Source organism: Geotrypetes seraphini, chromosome 2 (assembly GCF_902459505.1).
Source record: "Geotrypetes seraphini chromosome 2, aGeoSer1.1, whole genome shotgun sequence".
Lineage (NCBI taxonomy): Eukaryota > Metazoa > Chordata > Amphibia > Gymnophiona > Dermophiidae > Geotrypetes > Geotrypetes seraphini.
In genome coordinates this window covers 523,628,933-523,656,573 of record NC_047085.1, presented here as the reverse complement: position 1 = coordinate 523,656,573, position 27,641 = coordinate 523,628,933, and the positions used below count along the sequence as shown (strand labels likewise).

General features: G+C 43.8%; 1 long non-coding RNA gene across 1 annotated transcript; it reads left to right on the top strand.

Annotated features, from left to right (window-relative positions):
• The first annotated feature begins 876 nt into the window (after positions 1–876).
• Positions 877–27,286, top strand: LOC117354746. Its single transcript, XR_004538227.1, has 6 exons — positions 877–889; positions 1,143–1,163; positions 1,417–1,431; positions 22,536–22,556; positions 22,849–22,904; positions 27,104–27,286. It is a non-coding gene; the product is annotated as an uncharacterized LOC117354746 (long non-coding RNA).
• Positions 27,287–27,641: the final 355 nt, after the last annotated feature.

The following is a 27,641-nucleotide window of genomic DNA, read 5'->3' as shown; positions in this document are numbered from 1 at the left end:
GTTGGGACGTGGGTGCTTTCAGCGGCTAATAGGAAAGCCACACTGGGACGATGGTTCCCACGCAGGGACTCTGAAGGCTGCACCGTTGAGAAGATTTTATTGGGCCACGTTCTTCTTCTCTTGTTCCCTCCCCTCGGGGCCATATTTTGACTCTGCAAGGTGATGGAATCCTATCGCTGCCATCACAGCAAATAAAAAAAGGGAAACTCTATATTATTAATACTTATAATATGATAATTATTAACTAAGTACCCAGAAGATCCTGCTGCTGTGTTTTGGTACTGGCATATTAGACAGAGAGTTTGAATTCATGAGTGGCAGTGGCTCTCTTTTTTTTTCTTATAACTAGTTTGACTTTATGATTGTGCTACTATGTTCTTCAATTTCAACCACACTGTTTGTATTTCAACTAACTGTTGTGAACCGCCTAGAACTCCCTGGGTATGGCGGTATACAAAATAAAAATTATTATTATTATTATCTTATTGGGGAGATGCCTCTGAAGAAGTTGGTGGGTTCTAAATGTGGTGGAAGTTACAAAAAATACAAATAATAATTATTTACAAGTCTTGACGGAGCAACTACCCTCCTACACCCAGTTGCACAGATGGTTGCGGAGAGCTCGTGGTGGGCTATGTCTCCAGTTTCAGAACCATTGGATATGGAGGAATCTGACAGCAAACCAGTATCCTTCAGCCACTGTGTCTTCCTCTGTGTATATGTGTGTCTGTCTCTGTATTTCTGTGTGTCTGTCTATATCTGTGAACATATGTGTGTCTGTCTCTATTGATTGATGCCAATAAAGTGACTTTGCTGCTGTATGACTCTCCCATGAGATGTTCCTCTCTAATATCACTGCTCTCATTCTTCCCTTTAGGGTATCTCTGGGGTAAGTCCAAGCTTTTGTTTTTCTGAACTATTGCCAAAGTCAAAAGTATTGAATTGGTGTTATTATATCAGAAAATCTTGCTCTTTGTAGCCACTCTATCTATATCTGTGTGCGTGTGAGTGTCTGGCTTCATATCTGTGAACATATGTGTGTCTGTCTCTATTGATTGATGCCAATAAAGTGACTTTGCTGCTGTATGACTCTCCCATGAGATGTTCCTCTCTAATATCACTGCTCTCATTCTTCCATTTAGTTTGGCTTGAAATGGGATGTGGTAAGTCAAAGCCTTTGTTTTTCTGAACTATTGCCAAAGTCAAAAGTATTGAATTGGTGTTATTATATCAGAAAATCTTGCTCTTTGTAGCCACTCTATCTACATCTGTGTGCGTGTGAGTGTCTGGCTTCATATCTGTGATTATATGTGTGTCTACCTTTGTGTGTGTGTGTATTCATATGTTTGTCTGCCTCTGTCGACTTTCCCATGAGAAGTTCTTCTCTAATATCACTGATCTCATTCTTCCCTTTAGTTGACCATTGATAAGGTAAGCACAAACTTTTGATCTTATTCTTTTTCTTCTGAACTATTCTAGATGTGACATATATAATTGTAGCCAGTGTTTATATCTCTGTATATATGTGTGTGCGTGTTTGCATGTCTGTATCTAACAGCATATTTCTGTCTGTCTATAATTCTGTCCTATTTCTGTCTATGTCTGTCTCCCTCTATTGATTGATGCCAATAAAGTGACTTTACTGCTCTGCTACTATTTATTATTATTTCTATTGTGCTGAAAGGTGTACCCAGTGCTGTACATTTTAACATACAATAGACAGTCCCTGCTCAGAAGAGCTTGCAATCTAATTTAGACAGGATATTTCAGAGTTGGGGAGATTATGGTAGAGGAAATGATACAGTGGGTCTAGGTATCTGACAGCAGTGTGCGGGAGTTAGCTTGGATTTGAGTACTGCCAGGGATGGAGCATGACGTATTGATTCAGGCAACCTGTTCCAGGCATATGGTGATGCAAGAAAGAATGGCTCACATTCTTTCAAAGGAGCAAAGCATTCATTGGAGACAGACAGGGGATATGCAGCCCCACTTGATGGTGAAGTCTCTGACAGCGGTACGCTCCCCTAGCTATAGTAAGCCTTTGAGCATGTGCAGGATTGTCCTCCCCTCTGCCGGTCAGTCTTTTTCTGACCCGTTCCTGTACAGTCACGGCTCTCCCCTTTGTCAGAGAAAAATATTAATAGGAAAAAGAAAAGTCATTTTTAGTCAGGAAAAGTGTGAAATTCTGACCTGTTTCTCACAGTTCTTCAGTGAAAGAGAAACTGATTCCTTCAACTGCCAGGTTTTTCTTTACCAAAGCTTTGGGCATGGCTACTGGATAGCTTCACTTTCTTTAGTTGCTCTATCCAGTTGGACACAGGGGTTGTTTCTCTCATTGGCAGGACATGCCTTTGACATTCTGAATTCATTTCAATTTGATGCAATCTACTACATTAGCTTTCATCTCTTCTATTTACTACCTCAGCACTTTGGAGGTTTTTCCACACTTACAGAGAAACATGAAGCCTGAGAATACCTTTATCTATCCATTCAGGCTTCATGATGTTCTAATTCCTGAGAAAACCTTGATCCCCTTCTCCAAATGAAGAGAAAGCTATTCATTAAATGATAAAGACCACTACAAATGGCTGCAACTACATCACTGCTTTAGTCATCAAAATCTTTGACAAATTTTTCATACTCTTTTCCCTTCTATTTTGACTCAAGCCACAGTCTTATTACAGACAGGACATGCAGCTTCAAACCTATATAAGATGTTATTACCTGCAGATATTTCTTCAATAGAGAGCCTGCAACATATCTGGGGAAAAGATTGTGGCTCTCCCTTGGGGGAACAGGGCTGGTCACAATTTTGGAAAAGAATGGCAAGGCCTTTGGCTTCAGCTAACATGTCCCAATCCATTTATTTCCTGTACCATAAAGCCCTGTGTTCTCACTGGCAGGCTTCCTTCCGTCTAATAATTGTTGGAACTGTAGACGAGCTGTTGGCTCATTACTTCATATGATATATGATTGTTCATCTGTATTACAATATTGGAAAGAAGTTTGGAATATTATACTAAAAACTTTTGATATCCAAACTGATATCTCTCTCCAGAGTAATTTTCAAGTCTCACGCTCCAGGAATGGTTCTAAGTGAAAATCCTACTAAACTCCTTGATATTCTTCTCTCTAGAGTGCTTAGGCTCATTCTTTCTAATTGGAAGTCAACTACTCTCTTTCCTCACATCACTGGTGGCAATCACTTTTGCATGACTATAAATATGAATGCTAAGAAATTTGGAACCACAGTCTTTTTCAATAGACACTGGTCTCCTTTGCAGGCATATTTGCAATCATTTTCCAGCAGTGTTTAATGTTGAAACCTTACTTCATATCAATTCTCTCTTCCATTGAGTTTGAATGTAAGCATACAATCAGATATTTTAACTCTATGTTTTGTATTGATTCATGCACTGATGTACTGTGAACCTCATTGATGTGTCAGTTTTATATTCTCTTGTATTTTTCAAAATCTTAATAAACTTTCATGGAATAAAAAAGAAACATAGAAACATGATGGCAGATAAAGGCCAAATGGCTGATCCAATCTGCCCATCTGTAGTAGCCATTATCTCTTCCTCTCTCAGAGAGATTCCACATGCCTATCTCAGGCCTTCAGTTCAAACATACAGTGGCATACTAATAGGGGGGTGGGGAGGGCGGTCCGCCCCGGGTGCAAGCCCTGAAGAGGTGCTCCCGGTCCAGTTCCGCCCCCCCCCCCCCCCCCGCCGGGTGTCGCGTCTGGAAACAGCCTGCAGCAAGATCGCAATGCCAGCGATCTTTCCCTGCTTCGGCTGTTTCCTCCGCCGCGGTCCCGCCCCTCCTCTGACATCAGAGGAGGGGCGGGACCGCGACGGAGGAAACAGGCGAAGCAGGCAAAGATCGCTGGCATCATGATCTTGCTGCAGGCTGTTTCCCCAGGGAAATGATGCGGGGAGGCCGGGGGGATGAGCAGTGCTTCCTGGTGGTGGTGGTGGGGGTGAGCGGTCCTTTGAGGTAGTGGGGGGGGGCAGCAGGCCTTCAAGGTGGGGTAGGCAGGCAGACAGGCCTTGTGGAGGGGGGAACAGGCCTTCAGGGGGACAGGCCTTTAAGGGGAACAGGCAGGCAAGCCTTCAAGGGAGGTTGCAGGCCTTCGGGGGGACAGGCAGGCAAGCCTTCAAGGGGGGGTGCAGGCCTTCGGGGGGGTGCAGGCCTTTGGGGGGGGGACAGGCCTTCAAGGGGAACAGGCAGGCAAGCCTTCAAGGGGGGGACAATCCTTCGGGGGGGTGCAGGCCTTCGGGGGGGACAGGCCTTCAAGTGGAACATGCAGGCAAGCCTTCAAGGGGGGAGACAAGCCTTCGGGGGGGGTGCAGGCCTTTGGGGAGGGACAGGCCTTCAAGGGGGACAGGTATGCAGGCCTTTAAGGGGGGGCACAAGCCTTCAAGGGGAACAGGCAGGCAGGCCTTCGGGGGGGGACAGGCCTTCAGGGGTGGGATGCAGACCTTTAAGGGGGACAGGCCTTCAGGGGAGGGGGCCCTGGTGTAGAAGTACATGGAGGGAAAAGGGAGGGGTTCAAAGAGACGTGCATATGCCGGACTTTGGTTGGGAAGAAATAATGGGTCTGAAAATAGAGGAGAGGGAGAGAGTTGATGGACCATGTGTTTTAGGGAGGGAAGGAACAGAAAGGGAGAGAAGTTGGACACAAGGGATGGTGTGGAGGGGTTAGATAGAGATACTGTTTAGGAGGATAGTTGGGAAAAGAAAGGGAGAGATGGTGGATCCTGGGGTGGTGGGGAAGGAGGGAGAGCTGCTGAATGAAAGGGTAGTTAAGAAAAGGTGGATATGTGGAGGGAGACGAAAAAAAAGGAAAGATGCCAGACATCCGGGGGAGGGAAGGGAAATGGAAGGGGAGGACAGAGATGGCAGATGGATGGTTAGCACGGAGAAAGAAGAAAGAAAAAGACCCTGGCAAGCAAGTTATCAGAAGACAACCAGAGCTTTGGACCAACAAGATTTGAAAAATAATCAGACAACAAAAGGTAGAAAAACTAATTTTATTTTCTGTTTTGTGATTACATATGTCAGATTTGAAATGTGTATCATGCCAGAGCTGGTGTTAAGACCGCAAAAGTAAGCTAGGATTTAACAGAGAGAGGAAAAGTCCTTTTTGTTTCTTTATTTTATTTACACCACAGCGCCAGTGTGGTTTGGAGAAGCCAAAGGGGGGTGATAAAGCCATAAAATAAACCCACCAGGATGTTTGAAAAAAAAAACAAACAAACACCCAATTGGGCAGGAAAATCGAATCGATAAACCAATTCAATAGGCTGAATCGAATGAAAATTTTCCTGAATCTGGCAGCACTAGTTTGCGCTACTGTCTTAGACTTTAGGACCTGGGATTTGGGAGAGATGGCATCTTCGGTACTTTATAATGCAAGTGAAATGAGGATTTGGTCAAACTTTTGAAAGGTCTGCAGAAGAAAAATATTGTATAGGCCGGGGTCATGAGGCAGCAGGAAACGGGAACTTTTCTTCCTTCTATTTTTGTGAATGGAAAGGCTGTGTGAAGTTACCTTGTGCTGTATTTGACATCTAAGAAGGTCTCTGTTTGGAAGGAAAGATCTAAACTTAGAAATGAAGTGGCAAGAAGTTATGGTAAAAGCAGATAGTGTAGCTGGTTTTAAGAAAGATTTGGACAAATTCCTGGAGGAAAAGTCCATAGTCTGTTATTAAGACATGGGGGATGTGTCTGTTTGCCCTGGATCGGTAGCATGGAATGTTGCTACTCTTTGGGTTTTGACCAGGTATTAGAGACCTGGATTGGCTACCATGAGAATGGGCTACTGGGCATGATGGACCATTGGTCTGACCCAGTTAGGCTATTCTTATGTTATGTTCTCATCTGTAGGAGCCTTTGTTTTCACTTCTTATTTTAATGTATTTTTTTTCTGGGATCTTATCAGTGTTTTTTATAATGGGAACAAAAATGGAAGAAAATTAATGTGTGTGGAATGGGGGGGGAGGGGGGTTAACTAATTTCTTCAGCTAAATCATTCAATCCACCTCACCAGACATAGGAGAACTCACACACCATTCACACACCCACCAACCAAAAACGTCAAAAGAAAAAAAACTGTTCGACAACCTCCTAGCCTTTCAAGCTGCAACACTCAACCCCCAACTCTACAAGCTATTGACCTCAACCACAGACAACAAAACCTTCAAAAAAGAAATAAAAAGTCCCCTTCTATTCAAGAAACACATAAAACCGAACTAACACAATCAGAACTGTCCCAAGCATCACCTCCAACTTCTCCATATGTACTTCTGATGTCATGACAATTCAGACATAATTTATGTTATGTTATGTTTGGAATAATGGTTACATATATGAGGTTCAATAAAAGAAAATTTTCGCTGCCAGATTCTTCAAACTGTGGGGAGCCACAAGCACTAGGAGTCACTCGGAGAAATTGAAAGGGGACAGGTTTAGAACAAATGCTAGGAAGTTCTTTTTTACCCAGAGGGTGGTGGACACATGGAACGCGCTTCCGGAGGATGTGATAGGCCAGAACTCTGTACAGGGGTTCAAGGAGGGTTTGGATAGGTTCCTGGAGGATAAGGGGATAGAGGGGTACAGATAAAACTTGAGGTAGGTTATAGAAGTGGTCAGAAACCACTTCACAGGTCGCGGATCTGATGGGCTGCCGCGGGAGCGGACTGCTTAGCGAGATGGACCTCGGTCTGACCCAGTGGAGGCAACTTCTTATGTTCTTATGTTCTTATTCTGACCATTTATTCCGTTTCATGGTCATTACAAAAAATATTTTTTTACATGGGGGGGTGTCAAATAATGATGGGCCCCGGGTGCCACATACCCTAGGTACGACACTGCAGACATAGCTAATTTTTTCTATTTTTTACATTGGTATGCTGGATCAGAGCACTTGTACCCTTGTTTGAGATCCAGTTTCACGTCAACGGATTCTCATTGGTCACTGTGGTTGCTCACATCCCCATAGAGTTCCCTTGGAGTTCCTTTCCCTCATTCAATCCTAGGGGCTTTCCATGCTTTTCATCTCTCTTACAGGGCCAGAAGATGCTAGCTTTCCTGCGCACCTTACGTGCCACCAATCATATCTTCGAGAAAGCATCTACATTTAATTCCCTCTTAGATCAACTGTGAGGCATCTACCTTCTCCTCACTTCACATTTTTACATCCCTTCATCCAACTACAGACCCATTGCCTCCATACCGCTATATGTCAAAATAATATAAGAGCTAGTAGCCAAACTCCTCTCCAATTATCTAAAAGACCACAACATACTCCACCCCACGCAATCCGGTTTCAGAACCAACTTCAGCACAAGGACTCTACTAGGATCCCTCATGGACACTGCTAGAGAACACCTCAGTACAGGGAAAAAAATGATGCTCATACAACTGGATCTGACCGCTGCATTTGTCCTGGTGGACCATAACACCCTACTACATATTTTGGATACAATAGGTATCGCAGATAAAGTATACTCATGGTTCAAAGGATTCCTAAAATCAAGAACCTACAAAGTAAAATCAGATAAAGAAAAGTCAGAAACTTGGTGAAACCCCTGCAGCATACCCCAAGGATCACAACTATCCCCTACTCTTTTCAACCTCTACACTGCCTCCCTCAGTGCCCACCTGGATAAACTAGGCCTATCTTCCTACAGTTATACAGATGACATCACCATTTGATCAACCAAAGCCCTCCATGACAGACGCACTACACCAAACATTTGAAATAGTAGCGACTTGGATGAAAGATCACAAACTGAAACTGAACCCAGACAAAACAAAATTCATCCTCCTCGAAAATAACAAAACCCCAACCATAACCAACATAGAAATCAACGCAATTAACTACCCCATACAACCCACCCTAAAACTACTGGGAATAACAATAGACAGATGCTGCATCATGCAACCACAAATCAATAAAACAGTACAGTAATCATTCGCAGTTATGAGAAACTTAAGACAAGTCAGACAATTCTTTGAGAAAACACAATTTCAGCTCATAGTACAATCACTAATACTAGGACTACTAGACTATTGCAACATCCTCTATCTCCCGTGCCCTGCTACAATAGCAAAACAACTACAAACAATTCAAAACACAGCTCTAAGACTCATCTACTCATTGAGGAAACACGACCACATCACAGAGGCATATCTCAACTCTCACTGGCTTCCAATTCCAGCAAGAATACTATTCAAATTCTACTGTCTACTATTTAAAAGTTTATACGGAGATAGCCCAACCTACTTGAACAACTTCCTCATCCAAACCACCTCAACCAGACAAAGGAAAACTCACACCCCAGACAAAGGAAAACTCACACCCCATTCACACACCTACCAAACTAACAACCGAAGACTAACAGCAGGCAGGAGGGCAAACTAACCTACGCAAGCAGGCAAAACAAAACACAGCAGACAAAGTAACCACCGGAGTACAAGCAACTAGAGTACAAACCCAAGTGAAAAGACAAGGCAGAAATGGCAGGGAAGACAAGGAGCACCAAGATTACAATCAAGGTCAACCCCCCGGCCGAAGAAATCCAGATGAAGGCCACAGTCTCCTTGCAGACTGAAGAGGACCTCCCCCGATGGAAGCCGGAGATCTCTGTACAGACTGAAGTTGAGCCCCACCTGAAGATGTCAGTTTCTGTACAGACTGAAGAAGACACCCAGCAACAGCCCAACGGAGACATCATGCAGGAGCTGAAGAGCCTGAGGGAAGAATTGCAACGGCTGAGAAGTATCCGGGAGAGTGAGGCATTCATCGATGGAGTCCTCCTAGAACTGTCTCAGGTCTCTGAAAAAGGGCACGAAGACAGGACCATCCTTAGGACACCCGAACCAACCAGACATGCAACATTGGAAGTGTCGGCTGGGGTACAAGAAGAGACTGAGGACGATGAGACCTGGCAACTAGTCACCTCTGCATGCAAACAAAAAGAGACTCGAGACGACGGAACCTGGCAACTAGTCACCACTACAAGCAAACACAGAAGAAAGTCTTTTACTTAGCTATCCTCAAGCAAGCTCAGCAACCTCACATCAACTCCGCAGATCACCCTGCGCAACATATTTCAGTTCCTACAAGAAAGACCCGCCAGAAGAACTCAGGAGGATATTCAGGAAGACTTCCAGGAGTGCAGTCTCGAAACCCGGCAGACAGCTCCATCCCAAGAAGCAACAAATCAGTACCTCCAAAAGAAGAAGCGCAGAGTGGTCGTCATTGGGGACTCCATGCTGAGGGGAACTGGGGGACCGGTATGTAGACCAGATCTACAGGCAAGAGAGGTCTGCTGTCTACCAGGAGCCAAGATCAGGGACGTGACTACCTGCATTGGAGAAATAATCAAGCCCCAAGACCACTACCCAATGCTCCTCATCCACATCGGGACAAACGACACCACCAGGAGCTCACCGGAGAAGATACAGGAAGACTTTAAAGCCCTAAGGGAAGAACTAAAGCAACTCGAAGCGCAGGTGGTCTTCTCCTCAATCCTACCAGTAAGAGACAAAGGAAGATCCAGGGAAGAAAGGATCAAGAGGACTAAGGAGTGGCTTAGGGGTTGGTGCAAGGAGATGAACTATGGATTCCTGGACCACGGAGATGCACTTCAGGGACTGCAGGGACCGGATGGGCTGCATCTAACCAGAAGAGGGAAGAACGTCCTGGGACGACGCCTGGCTCACCTGCTCCAGAAGACTTTTAACTAGGTGAGCCGGGGGAGGGGACCCACTCTCACACAAGTACTACCGTTGTACAGATCCATGGTGAGACCTCACCTGGAGTACTGTGTCCAGTTTTGGAGGCCACATTATCAAAAGGATGTGAAGAGAATGGAGTCGATCCAGAAAATGGCCATTAGGATGGTCTCAGGACTTAAAGACATCCCATATGAAGAACGTCTGGCCAAACTGCGCTTATATTCTCTCGAGGAGCGCAGAGAAAGGGGGACATGATGGAAACATTCAAATACATCACGGGTTGAATTGAGGTGGAGGAAGAAATCTTTTTTTCTTACAGGTCCCACGGCGACAAGAGGGCATCCGCTAAAACTTAAGGGGGGAAGATTTCATAGTGACACCAGGAAATACTTCTTCACTGAACGGGTGATTGATCGATGGAATAAACTTCCACGCCAGGTGGTCGAGGCCAGTAGTGTACCTGACTTCAAAAGTCGATGGGACAAACTGGAGGGAGGGCTACAAAGATATGCATGAAAGAGGGGCACCAAGGAGGGAATGATTTGAGAATGTAGTGAACTTCAAACACGCCTTACATATTCTACTTATTTCATACATTTTTTTCTACTAGAGTGTTTGGTTTTTTCCGAACTCATCCCAGATTCTTTCCTACACTTGGTAAGGATTTTCATTTACACCAATCTATTACTTTATCATCGTCGTTTCTTCCTTTGCATTCCTTTCCAGCAGACCAAGGTCTCCATGCTGTCCACTGCAGAGGAGCATTATGTTTTTACCTCTAGGCAACTACTCATTTCGCCAACCAAATCAGCTCTTCGTTTCCTCTACATCAGCTACTGAGGAACACAAGAAAACAAAGAAACAATAAAATGCAATATGATAGCACAGAGAAAGAACTCTTTCTCTCCTCTCCGATAGCACATTGTATTAATTCGTGCTACCCCAGAGCACACCTGATTACGCCTGTGTCCATTGTCGATCATAGAGAGCGACCAACAGCTTCTGCATGGTGAATTTTCATCTTAATTCTTATTCAGGATGTTTCCCACCTCTCATGTACTTTTTCAGTTTGGTACTCGCCATCAAGTGGGGCTGCATATTGTCACCGTGCATCACCTAGGCTGGGCCGCGCCCAAGCAGGATTGACCAAAAGAGCCAAGAGCACATGGTGCTGACCGAGCGGATTATCAGTACTGATTGGAGTTGGTGGATCAAATGAAAAACACCCAGTTTTGCTTCCAAAACAAAAGTTCTTTATTCTCATAGGAACTTCCGCTTTCACAACCCTATTTGGTGTCGAAACTAGCTCCAGTTAAGTTTTTAAACCTATAACATTCCCCCAAACATGACCCACGGTGATGCAAGACCATGTTTCCCCTCCCAAAGGTATCATATACGAGTGTTACATTTATTTCTTTATTAACTGCTTATCTCACAGATCCAACTGGGCCAAACACTGTTTTCCACCCCACCCAAAGCTGTGACCACATACCCCAACCCCTTAAGCTCCTCCAAACTCACCCAAGTCAACATAAAACCTGTACCCCCCACACTCCCCCTCCACAACACTTACACAAAACATAACACCAGCACAAATGGGAGGGAGGGAGGGATAATCTTTTCATGAAGAGAGTACTCTACTGTTCCCCTTTCCTCACAGAATTCACTCCAGCCTGCCATAACATCCAACAATCACGTGACTGCTCCACCCCATCAGCTTAGAAACCTCCCTAATCATTTTTCTTTCTTACAAGCCCTGCTATTAACCCTTTCTTATCTCCTCTTATAAACTTGTCAATCCTTATTCTATAGATCCTTAATAACGCTTCATATATTCCCCTCACTTTCCCCCCCCCCATTTTACCCACACCATCATTCAATAAATATTACCAGCAGGTGACATCAGCTCAGATAATGTTATATCACACCAGATGAATCTGGTGTTCTTCTTTAATCTTCCTTTTTCTTCTTTAACTTCTTTCTTCTTTTCGTACCTGTCAATAGGTATTCAGCAGTATTGAATTTTTCCCTTTATTCCCATTGTATTTTCCGTTAATGTCTTCTAGCCTAAACTTTATTGTGATTCCTCCTCTTTCCTTGTTATTTGTCATTTTCTCTTTGTATTTAGTTTTTATATGTCTTTGTTTAAATTTTGTATTCCCCTTTTTTTTACTATTGTATTTCACCTAGAATTCAAGTTAGGCGAGTAATCAAATTTTAAATAAACTTGAAACTTGAACTTGATCAAATGGCTCACCTTTATCCACATCTTCATTCACACCTTCAAAGAAATGCAGTAGATTGGTGAGGCAAGATTTCCCTTGACTAAATCCATGTTGGCTTTCTCTCATTAATCCATGCTTGCAAGATTCTGTCATTTTGTTCTTTATAATAGTCTCAACCATTTTGCCCAGCACTGACGTCAGCCTCACTGGTCTATAATTTCCCAGAACACCTCTGGAACCCTTTTAAAAATCAGCGTCACGTTAGGCCACCCGTCTAGTTTTCTGGTACTATGCTGCATTTTAATGAAAATTTCCAAATTATTAACAATAGCTCTACAATTTCATTTTTCATTTTTATCATCACTCTGGGATGTATACCATCTGGTCCAGTTGATTTGCTATTGTTCAGTTTGTCAAACAGGCCCATTACATTATCTAGAAATACAGAAATTTGTTTAATTTCTCTGATTCATCAGAACTGAATACAATATCTTGCACTAGTAATGCCTTAAGACAAAAGAACAAAATCCAAAAGGTGGCACAAAGGAGATGAAGCAGCAAAACAACAAAAAGATTGTGGAACAGATCAGACAGTGCCCAAATGACTTAAAAACAAACTACAAAGGATATATATAGTCACAAGTGACCCACAAGATAAAAACCAAATAACACAGGCCGAGTTCTAGCAAAGTAAAATGCCTTCCTCAGGGGATCTTATAGGGCCCTTGGCTGCCTTAAATATAAAAACGTGATAAGTCACAAAAAATCCATGCAGTTGAAGAGGCTACAAATGAGCAGCACAGCACAGAAGCCTCCAGTGTAAGCTCATATCTTGATACCAGCCTACTGATATGAAGTTATTTGGCCACATAATAAACTACAAACTGGTACATCTGATTTTCTGTCCCACAATCTTTTGGTTCTTTTCATTATGTTTATTTTTATTTTTCATTTGATGTCCCTCTTAAAGCAAAAGGTCAAAGCTTTTTACAAAACAAATCACGATGAAGAGAATGCCAATATTAATAGGAAAGATAAAACAATCAAACAAGAGATATTCTTACAATGAAATAAAAAATATAAAAACAATATACTATTCAAATGGTTAATTTAATAATAGATTTACTGATGCCATGAATTTCATTTAGAGTTACCCTGAAAAAAATAAATCTTCCAAAGTTATTTAAATTTGGAAAAGGATTGCTCAGATCTTTTTTTTTTTTTGTAAATCTTTATTCATTTTCAAACATACACAAAGTGCATATATAAAATACAACAATTGGTACAATAAAACAGAACTTATAACTACCAAATAATACTAGAAATATCTTCCCCCCATCTACCCATCCAATCCAGATGTGTATAAAATTCTATTAAACAAAGGAAGGCTTATACTATTAATTGGTGGTTAATTAATTGGTGGTTAATGGAAGTCGCTCGAAGGAAGGAAAGGTGAGTAGTGGAGTCCCTCAGGGATCAGTGCTGGGGCCAATCCTGTTCAATATGTTTGTGAGTGACATTGCTGGAGGGTTAGAAGGAAAAGTGTGCCTTTTTGCAGATGATACCAAGATTTGTAACAGAGTAGACACCGTAGAGGGAGTGGAAAATATGAAAAAGGATCTGCAAAAGTTAGAGGAATGGTCTAATGCCTGGCAACTAAAATTCAATGCAAAGAAATGCAGAGTAATGCATTTGGGGATTAATAATAGGAAGGAACCGTATATGCTGGGAGGAGAGAAGCTGATATGCACGGACGGGGAGAGGGACCTTGGGGTGATAGTGTCCGAAGATCTAAAGGTGAAAAAACAGTGTGACAAGGCAGTGGCTGCTGCCAGAAGGATGCTGGGCTGTATAAAGAGAGGCGTAGTCAGTAGAAGGAAGAAGGTGTTGATGCCCCTGTACAGGTCATTGGTAAGGCCCCACTTGGAGTATTGTGTTCAATTTTGGAGACCGTATCTGGCGAAGGACGTAAAAAGACTTGAGGCGGTCCAGAGGAGGGCGACGAAAATGATAGGAGGCTTGCGCCATAAGACGTATGAGGAGAGACTGGAAGCCCTGAATATGTATACCCTAGAGGAAAGGAGAGACAGGGGAGATATGATTCAGACATTCAAATACTTGAAAGGTATTAACGTAGAACAAAATCTTTTTCAGAGAAAGGAAAATGGTAAAACCAGAGGACATAATTTGATGTTGAGGGGTGGTAGATTCAGGGGTAATGTTAGGAAATTCTACTTTACGGAGAGGGTAGTGGATGCCTGGAATGCGCTCCCGAGAGAGGTGGTGGAGAGTAAAACTGTGACTGAGTTCAAAGAAGCGTGGGATGAACACAGAAGATTTAGAATCAGAAAATAATATTAAATATTGAATTAGGCCAGTTACTGGGCAGACTTGCATGGTCTGTGGCTGTTTATGGCCGTTTGGTGGAGGATGGGCAGGGGAGGGCTTCAATGGCTGGGAGGGTGTAGATGGGCTGCAGTAGGTTTTAACTGAGATTTCCGCAGTTGGAACCTAAGCACAGTATCGGGTAGAGCTTTGGATTAGAGAGTTGCGCAGGGACAGAAATCCCACCCGTCCCCACCCGTCCCCGCCAAAATCCCATCCGTCCCCACCCGTCCCCGTGAGGAATCCCTCCGTCTCCACCCGTCCCCGTGAGGAATCCCTCCGTCCCCACCCGTCCCCGCGAGGAATCCCCTCCGTCCCCACCCATCCCCGCGAGGAATCCCCTCCGTCCCCACCCGTCCCCGCGAGGAATCCCCTCCGTCACCATCCTTCCCTATAAACTTCAGAAATAGTTATTTTATTTAATTATGCTACTGAATTAAAGGCTCTGGTAGAGACCCATTTACAAATAAGCAAAGAGACTTTATTAATTTGGAAATATTAATTGGGAAGAATACATACTTTGTAAATGGGTTTCTACCAGAACCTCTAATGTAAATATAAAATATAAATACTCAGCTGATGAGAACCCACAAACTGTCAGCTGAGGACTTCCTTTGCAGTTGGCCGGGGGTCCCTTTTGCCAAGCTTGGCAGGCAGCAGTAGCGTCCCTGAGTCACAGATGCTGGCACCTCAGTGGCTCATGGATGCTGCCAGCGACTGCTGCGCTTGGTGGAGGGGAGTTCTGGCCATCTCTAGAGGAGGTCCTCTGCTGGCGGTGCTTGGGGATCCCCACCAGTCACAGCAAGGGTCAACAAGTACTTCAACACTGTAGAAATAAAACCAGAAATGCATTTCCTTTTCTTTTGAACACAAAACAAAGACATCTGCCATATACATTTCCCAAAGCTAACATATTTTAGTCAATAAATTCCGTTTTTTACCTTCGTTGTCTGGAGACTTATTTTTCCATAAAGTTGGTCCCAGTTTCTTTTTTCCGCTTTCCCATCTTCTGTAAATTCTTCTGTTGCTGTCCATTGGTTCCCCCTACCATGGTCCAGCATTTATCTCTTTCTCATCTTTCGTGCCTGCCCACCAGCCCCATGTCCAACATTTCTCCTTCTATCACCCCTCTCCAACACTATGCCACATCTCTCCCTCCATTCCCTTCACCACTGTCCAATATTCCTCCCTCTTGCATCCCTTTCAATCTGTCCCATTGTTCCCTTGCCACATTTCTCACTCTCACCTTTTTCTTCCCTATCACATTCTGTACCTTCCTCCCTACGACCAAAAATTCTCCTCTTTCTTCCATTTGCCGTGTGTGTGCCGTGAGGGAGGTCTGGTGCCCCAGAGTAAGAGCAGGGGTGCCCACACTTTATGGGCTTGCGAGCTACTTTATAATGACTAAGTCAAAATGATCTACCAACAATAAAATTTAAAAAAAACACAAAGCACAATGAAAGGCAGAGAAAATGTTAATTATTCATATTCCGGGTTTTTTCAAAGAGGTCACGGCAAATGACTCTATGCAATGTCACCTCGGTAACAAAATACAAAAATAGACAAATACACCCCCTCCCTTTTTACTAAACCACAATAGTAGGTTTTAGCACAGGGAGTTACGCTGAATGCTTCGCACTGCTCTCAATGCTCATAGGCTCCCAGCGCTAAAAAACGATATTGCGGTTTAGTAAAAGGGAGCCATAGTGCAAAATATAGACAGCAGATATAAATTCTCAAAACAGACACATTTTGATCACTAAATTGAAAATAAAATCATTTTTCCTACCTTTGCTGTTTGGTGATTTCATGAGTCTCTGGTTGCACTTTCTTCTTCTGACTGTGCATCCAATCTTTCTTCCTTTCTTTCAGCCTCCTGTATGTTTCCTCTCCTCCAGACCTCATTCTCTCCCCCAACTTTTTCTTTCTGTCTCCCTGTTCCCCCTTCTTTCTGTCTCCCTGTCTGCCCCCTTTCTTTCTTTCTCCGTGCCCTCCCCCAAGCCACTCGGTTTGCTGCCACCACCATCGGGGAATAGCCTCCAAGCCACCGCTGTCCCAAGCTTTCCCTGCAGAAGCGTCGCACTGACCAGCATTCCGCTCCCTGACGTCAATTCTGACGTAGGAGAGGAAGTTCCGGGCCAACAAGGCATTTCTCCTCATTCCATCCAGCCTGAGCCCCATCTCTCCTTGATCCAGCATTTCCCTTCTGTGTCTGTCAGAATTACTATTCCACCTATTTTCCAGCATCACCCTTCTTTGTGTCCATCTCACCTATATCCCTATCTCACCACTTTTTCAGAATCTTCATTTGTCTCTGTCCTTATCTTTACGCCATGTTCACCATTTGCCCTTTCAATGTCTTTATCTCCCCCCACACACTTTTTCAGCATTACTTCTATGTCTCTGTTTCACCTCCTCTTCATGTCCCCTCTGTATCTCTATCCTTATTCAGTAGGTCCTGCTTACCCTTTCTCTTCTTTGTGTCACTATCTCCATTTTCAGCTTTCCCCCCTTTTCCTTTGTTACTGCACCCGGTAGCCAGAATCTTTCCACCCTCCCTCCACTCCGGCGCAGCCCAGTATGAAATATTTCCTTTTGTTTCCCTCTCCTCTCTCTCTCTCTTCTCCTCCCTCACCCACGAGTCCTGCATCTGGCCCTCACCCTTCTACCTGCACCTGGCAACACCCCCCTGCTCCGCGGCTCTCTTAAGCAACTCGTCAGCAGCGGTGATCAAGACAAGCTGCCGACATCGAGGCCTTCCCTCTACGAGTCCCGCCTTTGTGGAAAAAGGAAGTTGAAACAAGCGGGACTCGCAAAGGGTAGGCCCCGACATCAGAAGCTTGTGTCGATCACTGCTGCTGAGTTGCCGAAGAGAGCCGCGGAGCAGAGGGTGTGGCCGGAAGCAGGTAGAAGGGAGAGGGAGATAGGAAGGCTGTAGAAGCTCCGGAGCATGACACCTACCCGGCCAGGATGATTTCTTTTTCAGGCGTGCAGCTTACAAGTCCGGCGTCGCGGCGGGAAATAGCCATGCTGAGCAGTGAGCTCAGCACGTACACAGATGAAAGCCTTGCATGCTGATTGGTCCGGCGGCATGGCGGGGCGGGGCCGCCGGACCAATCAGCAAGCAAGGCTTTCATCTGTGTACGTGCTGAGCTCACTGCTCAGCATGGCTATTTCCCGACACGACGCCGGACTTGTAATCTGCACGCCTGCATCGCCAGAATTTAGGTAGGCTGTTTTCATCCCCGTGGGAGTCCCGTGGGCCAGGGGGCATCCCCGTGGGAGTCCCGTGGGTCAGGGGGGCATCCCAGTGGGAGTCCCGTGGGCCAGGGGGCGTCCCCGTGGGAGTCCCGTGGGCCAGGGGGGGAACCCGCGGGATCCCCGCGGGACCCGCGGGATCCCCGCGATACCCGTTCCCGTGCAGACCTCTACTTTGGATTCTTGCTCAGAAATAGCTAAGAAGAAAAAATTTAAAAATTTAAATTGAATCAGGTTGGGCAGACTGGATGGACCATTCGGGTCTTTATCTGCTGTCATCTACTATGTAACTATGTTACTATGTAGCATAGCTGAGCTTGCCTCAGACTCTGCAGGGCAGTTCCACATCATTGACTGGGAGATGACTGAAGAGCTGGCTGGTAACTTACTTCCAGAATTCTTTTCCCCAGAGCCGATGGTGGTGGAAGATAATAGCACTGTGGTTGAGAGCTGGCCAGAGGAAATGGAGATAGCTGAGTTAACAGTGAGTCTGTGAAAAGGTGTTTTTTTTCTGCCTGGTTTGCTGAGCTCTAAGAAATGTGACAGTTTTCTCCTCTCTATGAAATGTGAGCAGCTGAGCCAAACACTAGGCTGTAGTTTTAGCCTGGTAAAACTTAAGGCTCCCTGGTTTCAGGACTCTGTGCAAGAGCCCAGCTTGGAACTGATTAGCATAGCAACTGTGTAAGGTAATTAGCCTGCATGTCACTTAGGAACAGAGATTAAGAATCTGAGAGTAATCCTGCTCCATTTCCTTTGGGAAGCTCCAGCCCAGCTGGAGAGTGATTGCACTGCTAAAAAACACACTACTATGAATGTTCCTCCTATAGCTCTGCATGGGAAAGCTGTTTCTATTAACGGTTGCACTGCTTAGCTTTATTGAAAGCTAATGGACTGTATTTTGCACTGGCATCAGGAGATATGCCCGATTGAAGGACTCTGGTACAGGGGACTGTATATGGTTTGTCAAGCAAGCCCAAAGCTTATTAGTGAGATTCAGTGAATGAAGTGAAAACGTTTGCCTTTTTGTTTGTATTATTTTCATGCTACCAGGGAAACCTGGGTTGCATGATGATCCTGTGGCTGGTGGCCGAATAAAGCTTGTGTTTTGAACCAAGGTCATTCTGACAACCATGTTTTTTTTAAATCTTTGGAAGTAAGCTTGGTTAGGCATTTGCCAGTGGCAGCCAACTTGAAAGGATACCCTAATTCTAAAGGGACCACGCCAGAAGTGAACAACGTGCCACTACCCGGCAGCTCAGGGTATCCTTATAGAGCCCGGATGTGACAGAGTAGAAAAGGTTCAAAGAAGAACGACCAAGATTATAAAGGGGATGGAACTCCTCTCGTATGAGGAAAGACTAAAACGGTTAGGGCTCTTCAGCTTGGAAAAGAGATGGCTGAGGGGAGATAGGAGTGAAGTCTATAAAATCCTGATTGGAGCAGAACGGGTACAAGTGGATCGATTTTTCACTCCATCAAAAATTACAAAGACTAGGGGACATTCAATGAAGTTACAGGGAAATACTTTTAAAACCAATAAGAGGAAATAATTTTCACTCAGATAATAGTTAAGCTCATCTTTTATGAACCGCCTAGAACTATTTGGTTAAGTGGTCTAGAAATTGATTTATGTTTATGTTTAAACACAGCTTCAAATAACTGGGCTTTCAGCCTGGATTTGAATACCGTCAGAGATGGAGCCTGATGTAATGAGGCAGGCAGGTTGTTCCAGGCATGCAGCACAGCAAGGTAGAAGGGAAGGATATTGGAGTTGGCAGTAAGGGAGAAGGGTACCAACAGGAGGGACTTGTCTGACGAATGGAGTTCCTGGGGAGAGTATGGGGAGTAATAAGAGAGGAGAGATACTGAGGAACTGCAGAGTGAGTACACTTGATGTCAGTAAAGGGAGCTTGAATTGTATGCAGAGATGGACAGAGAGCCAGTGAAGCAACCTAAGGAGAAGAGTAATGTTGATATAATGACCCTGACGGAATATGAGGTATGCAGAAGCATTTTCAACAGATTGAATGGGAGAGAAATGGCTTAGCAGAACAGCAGGAAGTGCATTGCAGTAATTCAGATGAGAGGTGAAGAGAGCATGGATGAGGGTCTTGGCAGCGTACTCTGAAAGAAAAGGAAGGATTTTTAGCAATATTATAGAGAAAGAAATGACAAGTTTTAGCAATCTGTTGGATATGCCAGGAGAAGGAGAGCGACAAGTCAAAGATCACCTCTGAGGTTGAAAGCTGAAGAGACTGGAGTATAAGAGTGTTATCTACTAATATAGAGAATGGGGGAAGAGGAGAGGTGGGTTTAGGAGGAAAGAAAAGGAGTTCAGTAATGACTATATTTAATTTTAGATGGTGACAAGATTGAGAGGGGACATGATAGAAACATTCAAGATACTGAAGGGAATAGACTTAGTAGATAAAGACAGGTTGTTCATCCTCTCCAAGGAAGGGAGAATGAGAGGGCACTCTCTAAAGTTGAAAGGGGATAGATTCTGTATGAACGTAAGGAAGTTCTTCTTCACCCAGAGAGTGGTAGAAAACTGGAACGTTCTTCTGGAGTCTGTCATAGTGTAAAACACCCTCCAGGGATTCAAGACAAAGTTGGACAAGTTTCTGCTCAACTGGAAAGTATGTAGGTGAGGCTTGGCTAATTTAGAGCATTGATCTTTGACCTAGGGGCCGCCACGTAAGTGGACTCCTGGGCACGATGGACCACTGGTTTGACCCAGCAGCGGAAATTCTTATGAGCCAGGAGCCAGAACCAGACCGGGTTGAGAGCACCCTGTGGCTATGACAACAATCTCCAAAGTTGACCCCAAAGGAGGCATAGTCATTTCCAGAAGCAGAGAAGAGTGAAGGAGGAGGTGACTGTGCAAAAATGTAAAGATAGCACATGGTGTTAGAGGAATGAAACTTGTGCAATTGCCCTTGACCCCATGGCCAGAAAGAGCCACAAGACCACTGGAAGCTGAAGGCAGCTCAACCTGGTAATGATCTTTGGGGTCCCAGCTATGTCTAACACCACTCTGGCAACAAATACAATAAAACCTGACACATTCTAATCACAAAAATATATATAGTTGTTTTTTTTTACCTTTTGTTCTATGTTCATTTTATTTTTCAAATCAAGTTGGTCCCAGTCTCTGATTTCTGCTTTCCTCTTTCGTCTCTTAGCTCACTCACCAGGATCTCCTGTCCATTTGACATTTCTTCTCTTCCCATGTTCACCCTCAATCTCCCTTCTCTGTGTTCCTATAGTTCCTTGTCTAGTATCTCTGGTCTAGTATCATCCATCCTCACTCCTCTATCTCTAGCTTCTCTGTCCAGCATCAACGCTTTTGTCCCTATGCCCTCCTATGTACAGCATCTCCCTGAGTCCCTGCTCTCCCCAAAAAATCTAGTATCTTCTCTCTGTGTCCCCATGTTCAAAATGGTCTCTTTCTTTCCATGTTCCCACACCCATCATGACAAGTATTATCCCTCTGTGGTCATACTCCATCCTCATACAGCATACATAGAGCTTTGATTCACTGCCTTGTGTCTATCATGTCACCTGTGTTTCCTCTGAGTCCATCTTCTCCCCTCTCTGCATCGCCCACACCACCCATCCAACTTCTGATTCTCTCTCTCTTCTCTTCCTTCAGCATCCGGCTCTTTCTGCCACTGTGGGTCAATCAGTTGTCTTCCTCTTTCTTCAACCCCTTGGTCTGGCATCTTTCTCCCTTCCCTGCAGTGACATGTGGTCAGGGCCTTAAGGAGATTTACCCCACACCCATAAGGCAGATGGTGCTCAGCCAATCAAATTCAGACCAGGGGGTTCAGAGAATCCCCAGCCCAAGAGCCCTGCTTTTTTTCCCTTTTGGTTTCCTTTTTGTTTGATGCAGTTTGACTGGTTGAGCAGGCTGCCCACTGAATCCCCTGAAAGCCCTCTCCGCATGCCACTGCTTCCCTGTAAATCCTCCTATGGAACAGCACTTCTCTCCCTTCCCTCCAGTCCCAACCCTTTATACAGGCCTCCCCTATGCATTTCTATAATTTCTTTCTCTTCTCTCCAGCCATTCCTTGCAGATCTTGCCTTCAGTCAACCTGTAGGTCTAGCACCTCTCCTTGCTCCCAGTCCCCCGCCATCAATTCAGCACCCCTCTCTCTTATCCCTAGCCCTCCTGCCCACAGATGGAGTACCTCCATTCCTTGACCCAACCTTTCCCGCAGGGTCAGCACCTCTCCCCCTTCAATTTCCATTTCTTACTTTCTATCAATTTTGAAAAGATCTTAAAACCCACTTATTTAAACAATATAATATACATTATTGATTTTCATATTATCATGTAGTTATCATATACTTTTAATCTTTTTATCTATACTATTTTAGTTTATTTTGTGGTTTTTTATTCATTATTTTTATGCTTGTATTAGTTACTTAGAATTATATTATGTATGATGTTATTATATTATATGCTGAGAACCTATTGTGTAAACTGCTTTGAACTGCTGGGTAGGTGATATATAAAAATAAATTATGATTAATTATTATTCCCTTCAGCACCCAGCACCCATCTCCCCACAGGACCAGCATTGTGTTGGTTGGCCTGACACCCATAATTCACTGAAATACCATGGAGGGGTGAGGGAGGAAAAAGGACTGAGAGATATGTAATCCTTGGTAGCTGGTGTGCACTGCCTCTGGGTGGGCTTTAGGTGAAACTGGGTGGGCCTGGGACCTTCCGTGGCTATGCTCCCGGTACATGTGTCTGTTCTTGTCTGCATTCACTATCTGTTAGCGTGTGTGTGTGTGCACAGACGTGTTCATAGGTGTCTGCACACCTCCATTGATTGATGCCTTTGCTGACAGAACAGTGACTTTACTGCTCTTCTCTAAAATCTCTGCTATCGTTCTTCCCTTTAGAAAAAAATCTCTGATTTATTGGTAAGTCCAGACTTTTGTTCTTGTTCTTCTCAACTGTTGTAAATTTCAAAACCGCTTCTTTTTTGGAGTTAGTGTGTCAGCAAAACTTGCTCTTTGTAGCAACTGTGTCTAGCTCTGTGTCTGGCGTGTGCGTGTGTGTGCATGTACGAGTGTTGCTGTGTGGATATCTGTGAGAATCTTTGTGCCTCTACTGGTTGATCCCTTTGAAGTGACTTTGCTGCTTTTCTCTAGAATCTCTCTCTCCTTCTTCCCTTGTAGCCACTGTACCTGGTTTGTTTCTATTTTCTTGCAGGAAGCTCTTCTGAGAAACAAGCGCCATTAAAGAAATCCCATGGGACATAATTGCTGGTAAATCCAACTTCCTCTTGTTAGGTATATTAGCAATTTGAGCATAGGTAAAAGACAGCAATTACCAATCATTTAGCCACCCCCTTCTCCCTGGTTTTCTATCACTTTCAGGAGTATATTGTTTCAAACATTCATCTTGGCCTCTGATTCCCCTCCTCTCTCTGGTCTATGAAACAAGGTAGAGGAAGGAGGAAGGTTCCCTCCATCTTGCCCCTCCCTCCACCGCTCGACGCCACTCCAGTCCCCCCTAGAACAAAAAAATAATCCTACCCATACTAGAAAAAAAACCTCAAAAGCAATACAACTCACTCCAAACCTTCTCACATACATACCAACCAACCCACAGCTCTCAACTCCACAAAATGAAGATTTCAAAACAGGAACAGTCATCATCCTGTTACTCTTGATCCTAACAAACCGGAAAGCAAAAGGAAACTATAACTCTCCTATTCCAGTTTTAGTAACAAGTAATACAAACCACCACCCAGCAGGGAGATACCATATAAACATGGTTGACTGCTCCTCCTGCATGCACCACAGGATTCCCCAGACCTGGGGGAGAAGACCTACAAACGCCTCCCGAAACCAACCCAGGAACAAACCAACCCCCCAAGCAAACTACCTCATCTACCCAAAAACTTCAAGTAACACTAAAACAGAATTTACATCAATAAAATGCGCATACATGAACATCAGATCCCTAGGCCCAAAACTGAGATTATAAGGGACTGGATAGAAACAGAAAAACTAGGATGCCTCTTCCTCACAGAAACATGGCTACCTCAGATGCCGACCCCAGAATAACAGAAGTGTGTCCACAAGGCTACAAAATACAAGTAGTTTGCAGAGACAAAAAATGAGGCTGAGGACTAGCCATCCTAGCCAAAAACACTCTAAATTTAGCCCTACAGGACAAAGCCTCCACCCCACACATGAATCTACTCTCATGCCAACTATCGAGCCCCACACTCAAAGGAACACTAACATGTCTACTTTGCTACATAACACCAGGAAAATGGAACTTAGCAAAATCAGAATTTGAAGAATTTATTCTCAGAATCTCCCTCATATCAACATACAACCTAATCCTAGGCAATCTTAACCTGCACCTAGAAGACGAATCTTCCAATCAAACAGAAAACCTCTTTGCATTCCTCAAAACCCTTTCCTACAGAATCCTGGACCCACAAACCACACACGAAAAGGGCCACCAAATCGACATAGCTGCCTTCATGTCCCAAACATCCACCACACAAGACATACACACCACAAATGGAACTTGGTCTCGCACCCTCTGGTCAGACCACTAAAGATACACCTTCAAAATCAATTGGACACGGCAAAACCAAACAAAATAACCAAAGCTTAAGATATAAAACACACAACAAGATCGACCCACTTAAATTCTGGAATAAAGTAGACACCATGATCCAAGATGGCAACCCCAAGGATTTCCTAAACCATCGGTGCACTCTAAGCACAGCCATCCTTGACGACATGACACAACCACAAAGAAAAACCAGAATCTGCAGATGCTCAGACAAATGGTTTGACAACGAACTACTACAACTCAAACGACAATGCAGATGTCTTGAAAGAGAATGGTGAAAAGACAACCAAGAACACACAAAAACAACCTGGACAATACTGAACAAACAGTACAAACAAAAGCTAAAAGAAAAAAATATAGTAACATAGTAACATGGTAGATGACAGCAGATAAAGACCCGAATGGTCCATCCAGTCTGCCCAACCTGATTCAATTTAAATTTTTTTATTTTTTATTTTTTTTTCTTAATTATTTTTGGGCAAGAATCCAAAGCTTTTCCCGGTACTGTGCTTGGGTTCCAACTGCCGAAATCTCTGTTAAGACTTACTCCAGCCCATCTACACCCTCCCAGCCATTGAAGCCCTCCCCAGCCCATCCTCCACCAAATGGCCATATACAGACACAGACCGTGCAAGTCTGCCCAGTAACTGGCCTACTTCAATATTTAATATTATTTTCTGATAAAATCATACTACTAAATAAAATCATACTACACCATTCAAATAGGCACAGAAATCCAAGACACCAAAAAACTTTTCAAACTACTAAAGGAACTCACAGACACCAAACCCTACCTAGACACCAATACTGCACCTCCCCCCACAGCAAACCAACTGACTGAATTCTTCAGAAACAAAATCTCAACAGCCAGAAACACTTTCACTGGGACCCAAACCATCTCGACAAAATCTCACTACCACCCATAGAAAAAGAGGTCTACGCAGCAGACAGAAATTGATCAGACTTCCCAAACTTACAATGGCCCAACCTAGAAAGACTCTACAATCATGTAGCCTGTGACCTCAACCACTGCCCCATAACTGTTAAAAGCAGCCAGCACTAAATTCCGCACCCACCTTATGCGGTGGATCAGTTACATGCTAACAGAGGGCCAGTTTCTACAAGACCTATCCGAAATCATCATAACCCCTATCCTGAAAGACTCAAAGGGAAAAACAGATCATCCATCCAATTATAGACCTATAGCCTCCATACCGCTTTACATCAAACTAATGGAAGGCCTCGTAGCAAAACTTCTCACCAAATATTTGAAAACCACAACATACTCCACCCCTCACAATAAGGCTTCAGAGGCAACTACAGCACAGAAACACTATTAGTCTCCCTCTTAGACACAGCCAAACAACACCTAAGTAAAGGCAAAAAAATGCTACTCATACAACTCGATCTCACAGCGGCATTTGACCTAGTAGATCACAGCATCCTACTACTAACACTAGAGGCAATAAAAATCCCAGGCAAAGTCTACAATTGGTTTGAAGGATTCCTCTGCTCAAGAAAATACAGAGTTAAAGCAAACAAGGAAGAGTCGGAATCCTGGAACATCCCCTGCGGAGTCCCCCAAGGCTCCCCACTATCTCAAACACTCTTCAACCTTTACATAACCACACTTGGCACATGCTTACATGAAATAGGCCTAACTTCATACAGCTATGCAGATGACATCACCATCCTTCTGCCTTTCAACCAAATCAACCCCAACACAACGAACAAACTACACACTGCACTAGAAACTGTGTCAAAATGGATGAGAGACCACAAATTAAAGCTAAATCAAGACAAAACCAATTTCTTACTTCTAGAAAAAAACAAAACCACAACCATAACAAACCTAGAAATAGACTCCATTACATACCCCATACAACCCAACCTAAAACTGCTGGGAATAATGATAGACAAAGGCTGCACCATACAACTTCAAATCAGCAAAACGATCCAGAAGGCATTTGCAACCATGCGCAACCTAAGGCAAATCCGAAAATACTTCAACAATGAACAATTCAAACTCTTGGTACAAGTGCTAATCCTAGGACTCATGGACTACTGTAACATCCTATACCTGTCATTCCCAACCAACATGCTAAAACAATTACAAACAGTCCAAAATACAGCTCTTAGATTGATTTACTCCATGAAAAAATATGACCACATTACCACCGCCTTCCGAGATTCACACTGGCTTCCAGTACAAGCAAGCATACAATACAAATTCTACTGCACCCTATTCAAAGCCCTAAATGGAAACGGACCAAGCTATCTGAGCAACCGCCTAATAAGGAAAAATACATCCAGACCAAGGAGAATTCATGCACCCTTTACTACCCCCCAATCAAAGGTATACAAAGCAAAAAAATATACGATGGACTATTAGCCACCAGAGCAGCGAAACTAGACTGCCTCCTCTCCAATCTGCTGACTATAACGCCCAACTACAAAACATTCAGGAAAGAACTTAAAACCTTTCTTTTCAAGAAATTTATCAAATGATCTATCTAAACCTGATCGACCCTCCACGCATACTACCAGGCCAACCCTTGTTGTAAACTGCCTAGAATTGAAAGGTATTGGCAGAATAGAAGACACCAATGTAATGTAATGTACAGAGCAGGAAAGAAACCGGTCTTTATTAGAGATCTACTGTATGAACACCCAGAGCATGAAAAAGCAGGAAGTAATAATGTAATCCAAAATAAAAGTTCTGCATTCAGACCTAAACAGCACCTAATCAATGTGTTCTTGAAGCAACTCCCATTTCAATACTGATCACGATAATCCCTTCAGAAAGATTTTGTGTTTTTCTCTCAGATTGCCTCTGCTCAGTATTTCCTTGTCTTTTTCTCTCTTCTAGAAGGTCCTGGCCTCGCTATCAGCCAAAGGAATGTGCCAAATGGCCACCGTAGAATCCTCTCTATACTCTTCTCTTCCATACAAGGGATCTTCTTCCATATCATCTAGCACTTGAAGCCTATTATCCTGTAGAGATGTCTCATGATTCAGCTGTCCCTTGTATCACTTCCTCAATAAAGTAAAAGCATTCAAATTCCTGGTTCTATGTCCTTCATCTCTTGAGACATGAGTTATCACAAGTACAATTATAATATTCCACAAGTTCTGTGTGGATTACAGAGAAAAAAGCTGGTCAACCTGAATAAAACATGAATTTGTGCAGACTGGTGAACCCGTTTCCCCCTTTAACTCTGGTTTCTAGGGTATTAGAGAATGGGTGAGGTTCTTGTCTCAAATATGTAGCCACCCCCTGAGTCAGTGGAAGGGGCAGTGGGGTCATGTATCCTGCTTAGGAGATCCCAGAGTTTGAAATCACCCTCCCTCTCCAGGTGGCAAAACATGTCACACACCAGACTGGGCTTCCCAAATACTTATGTTTA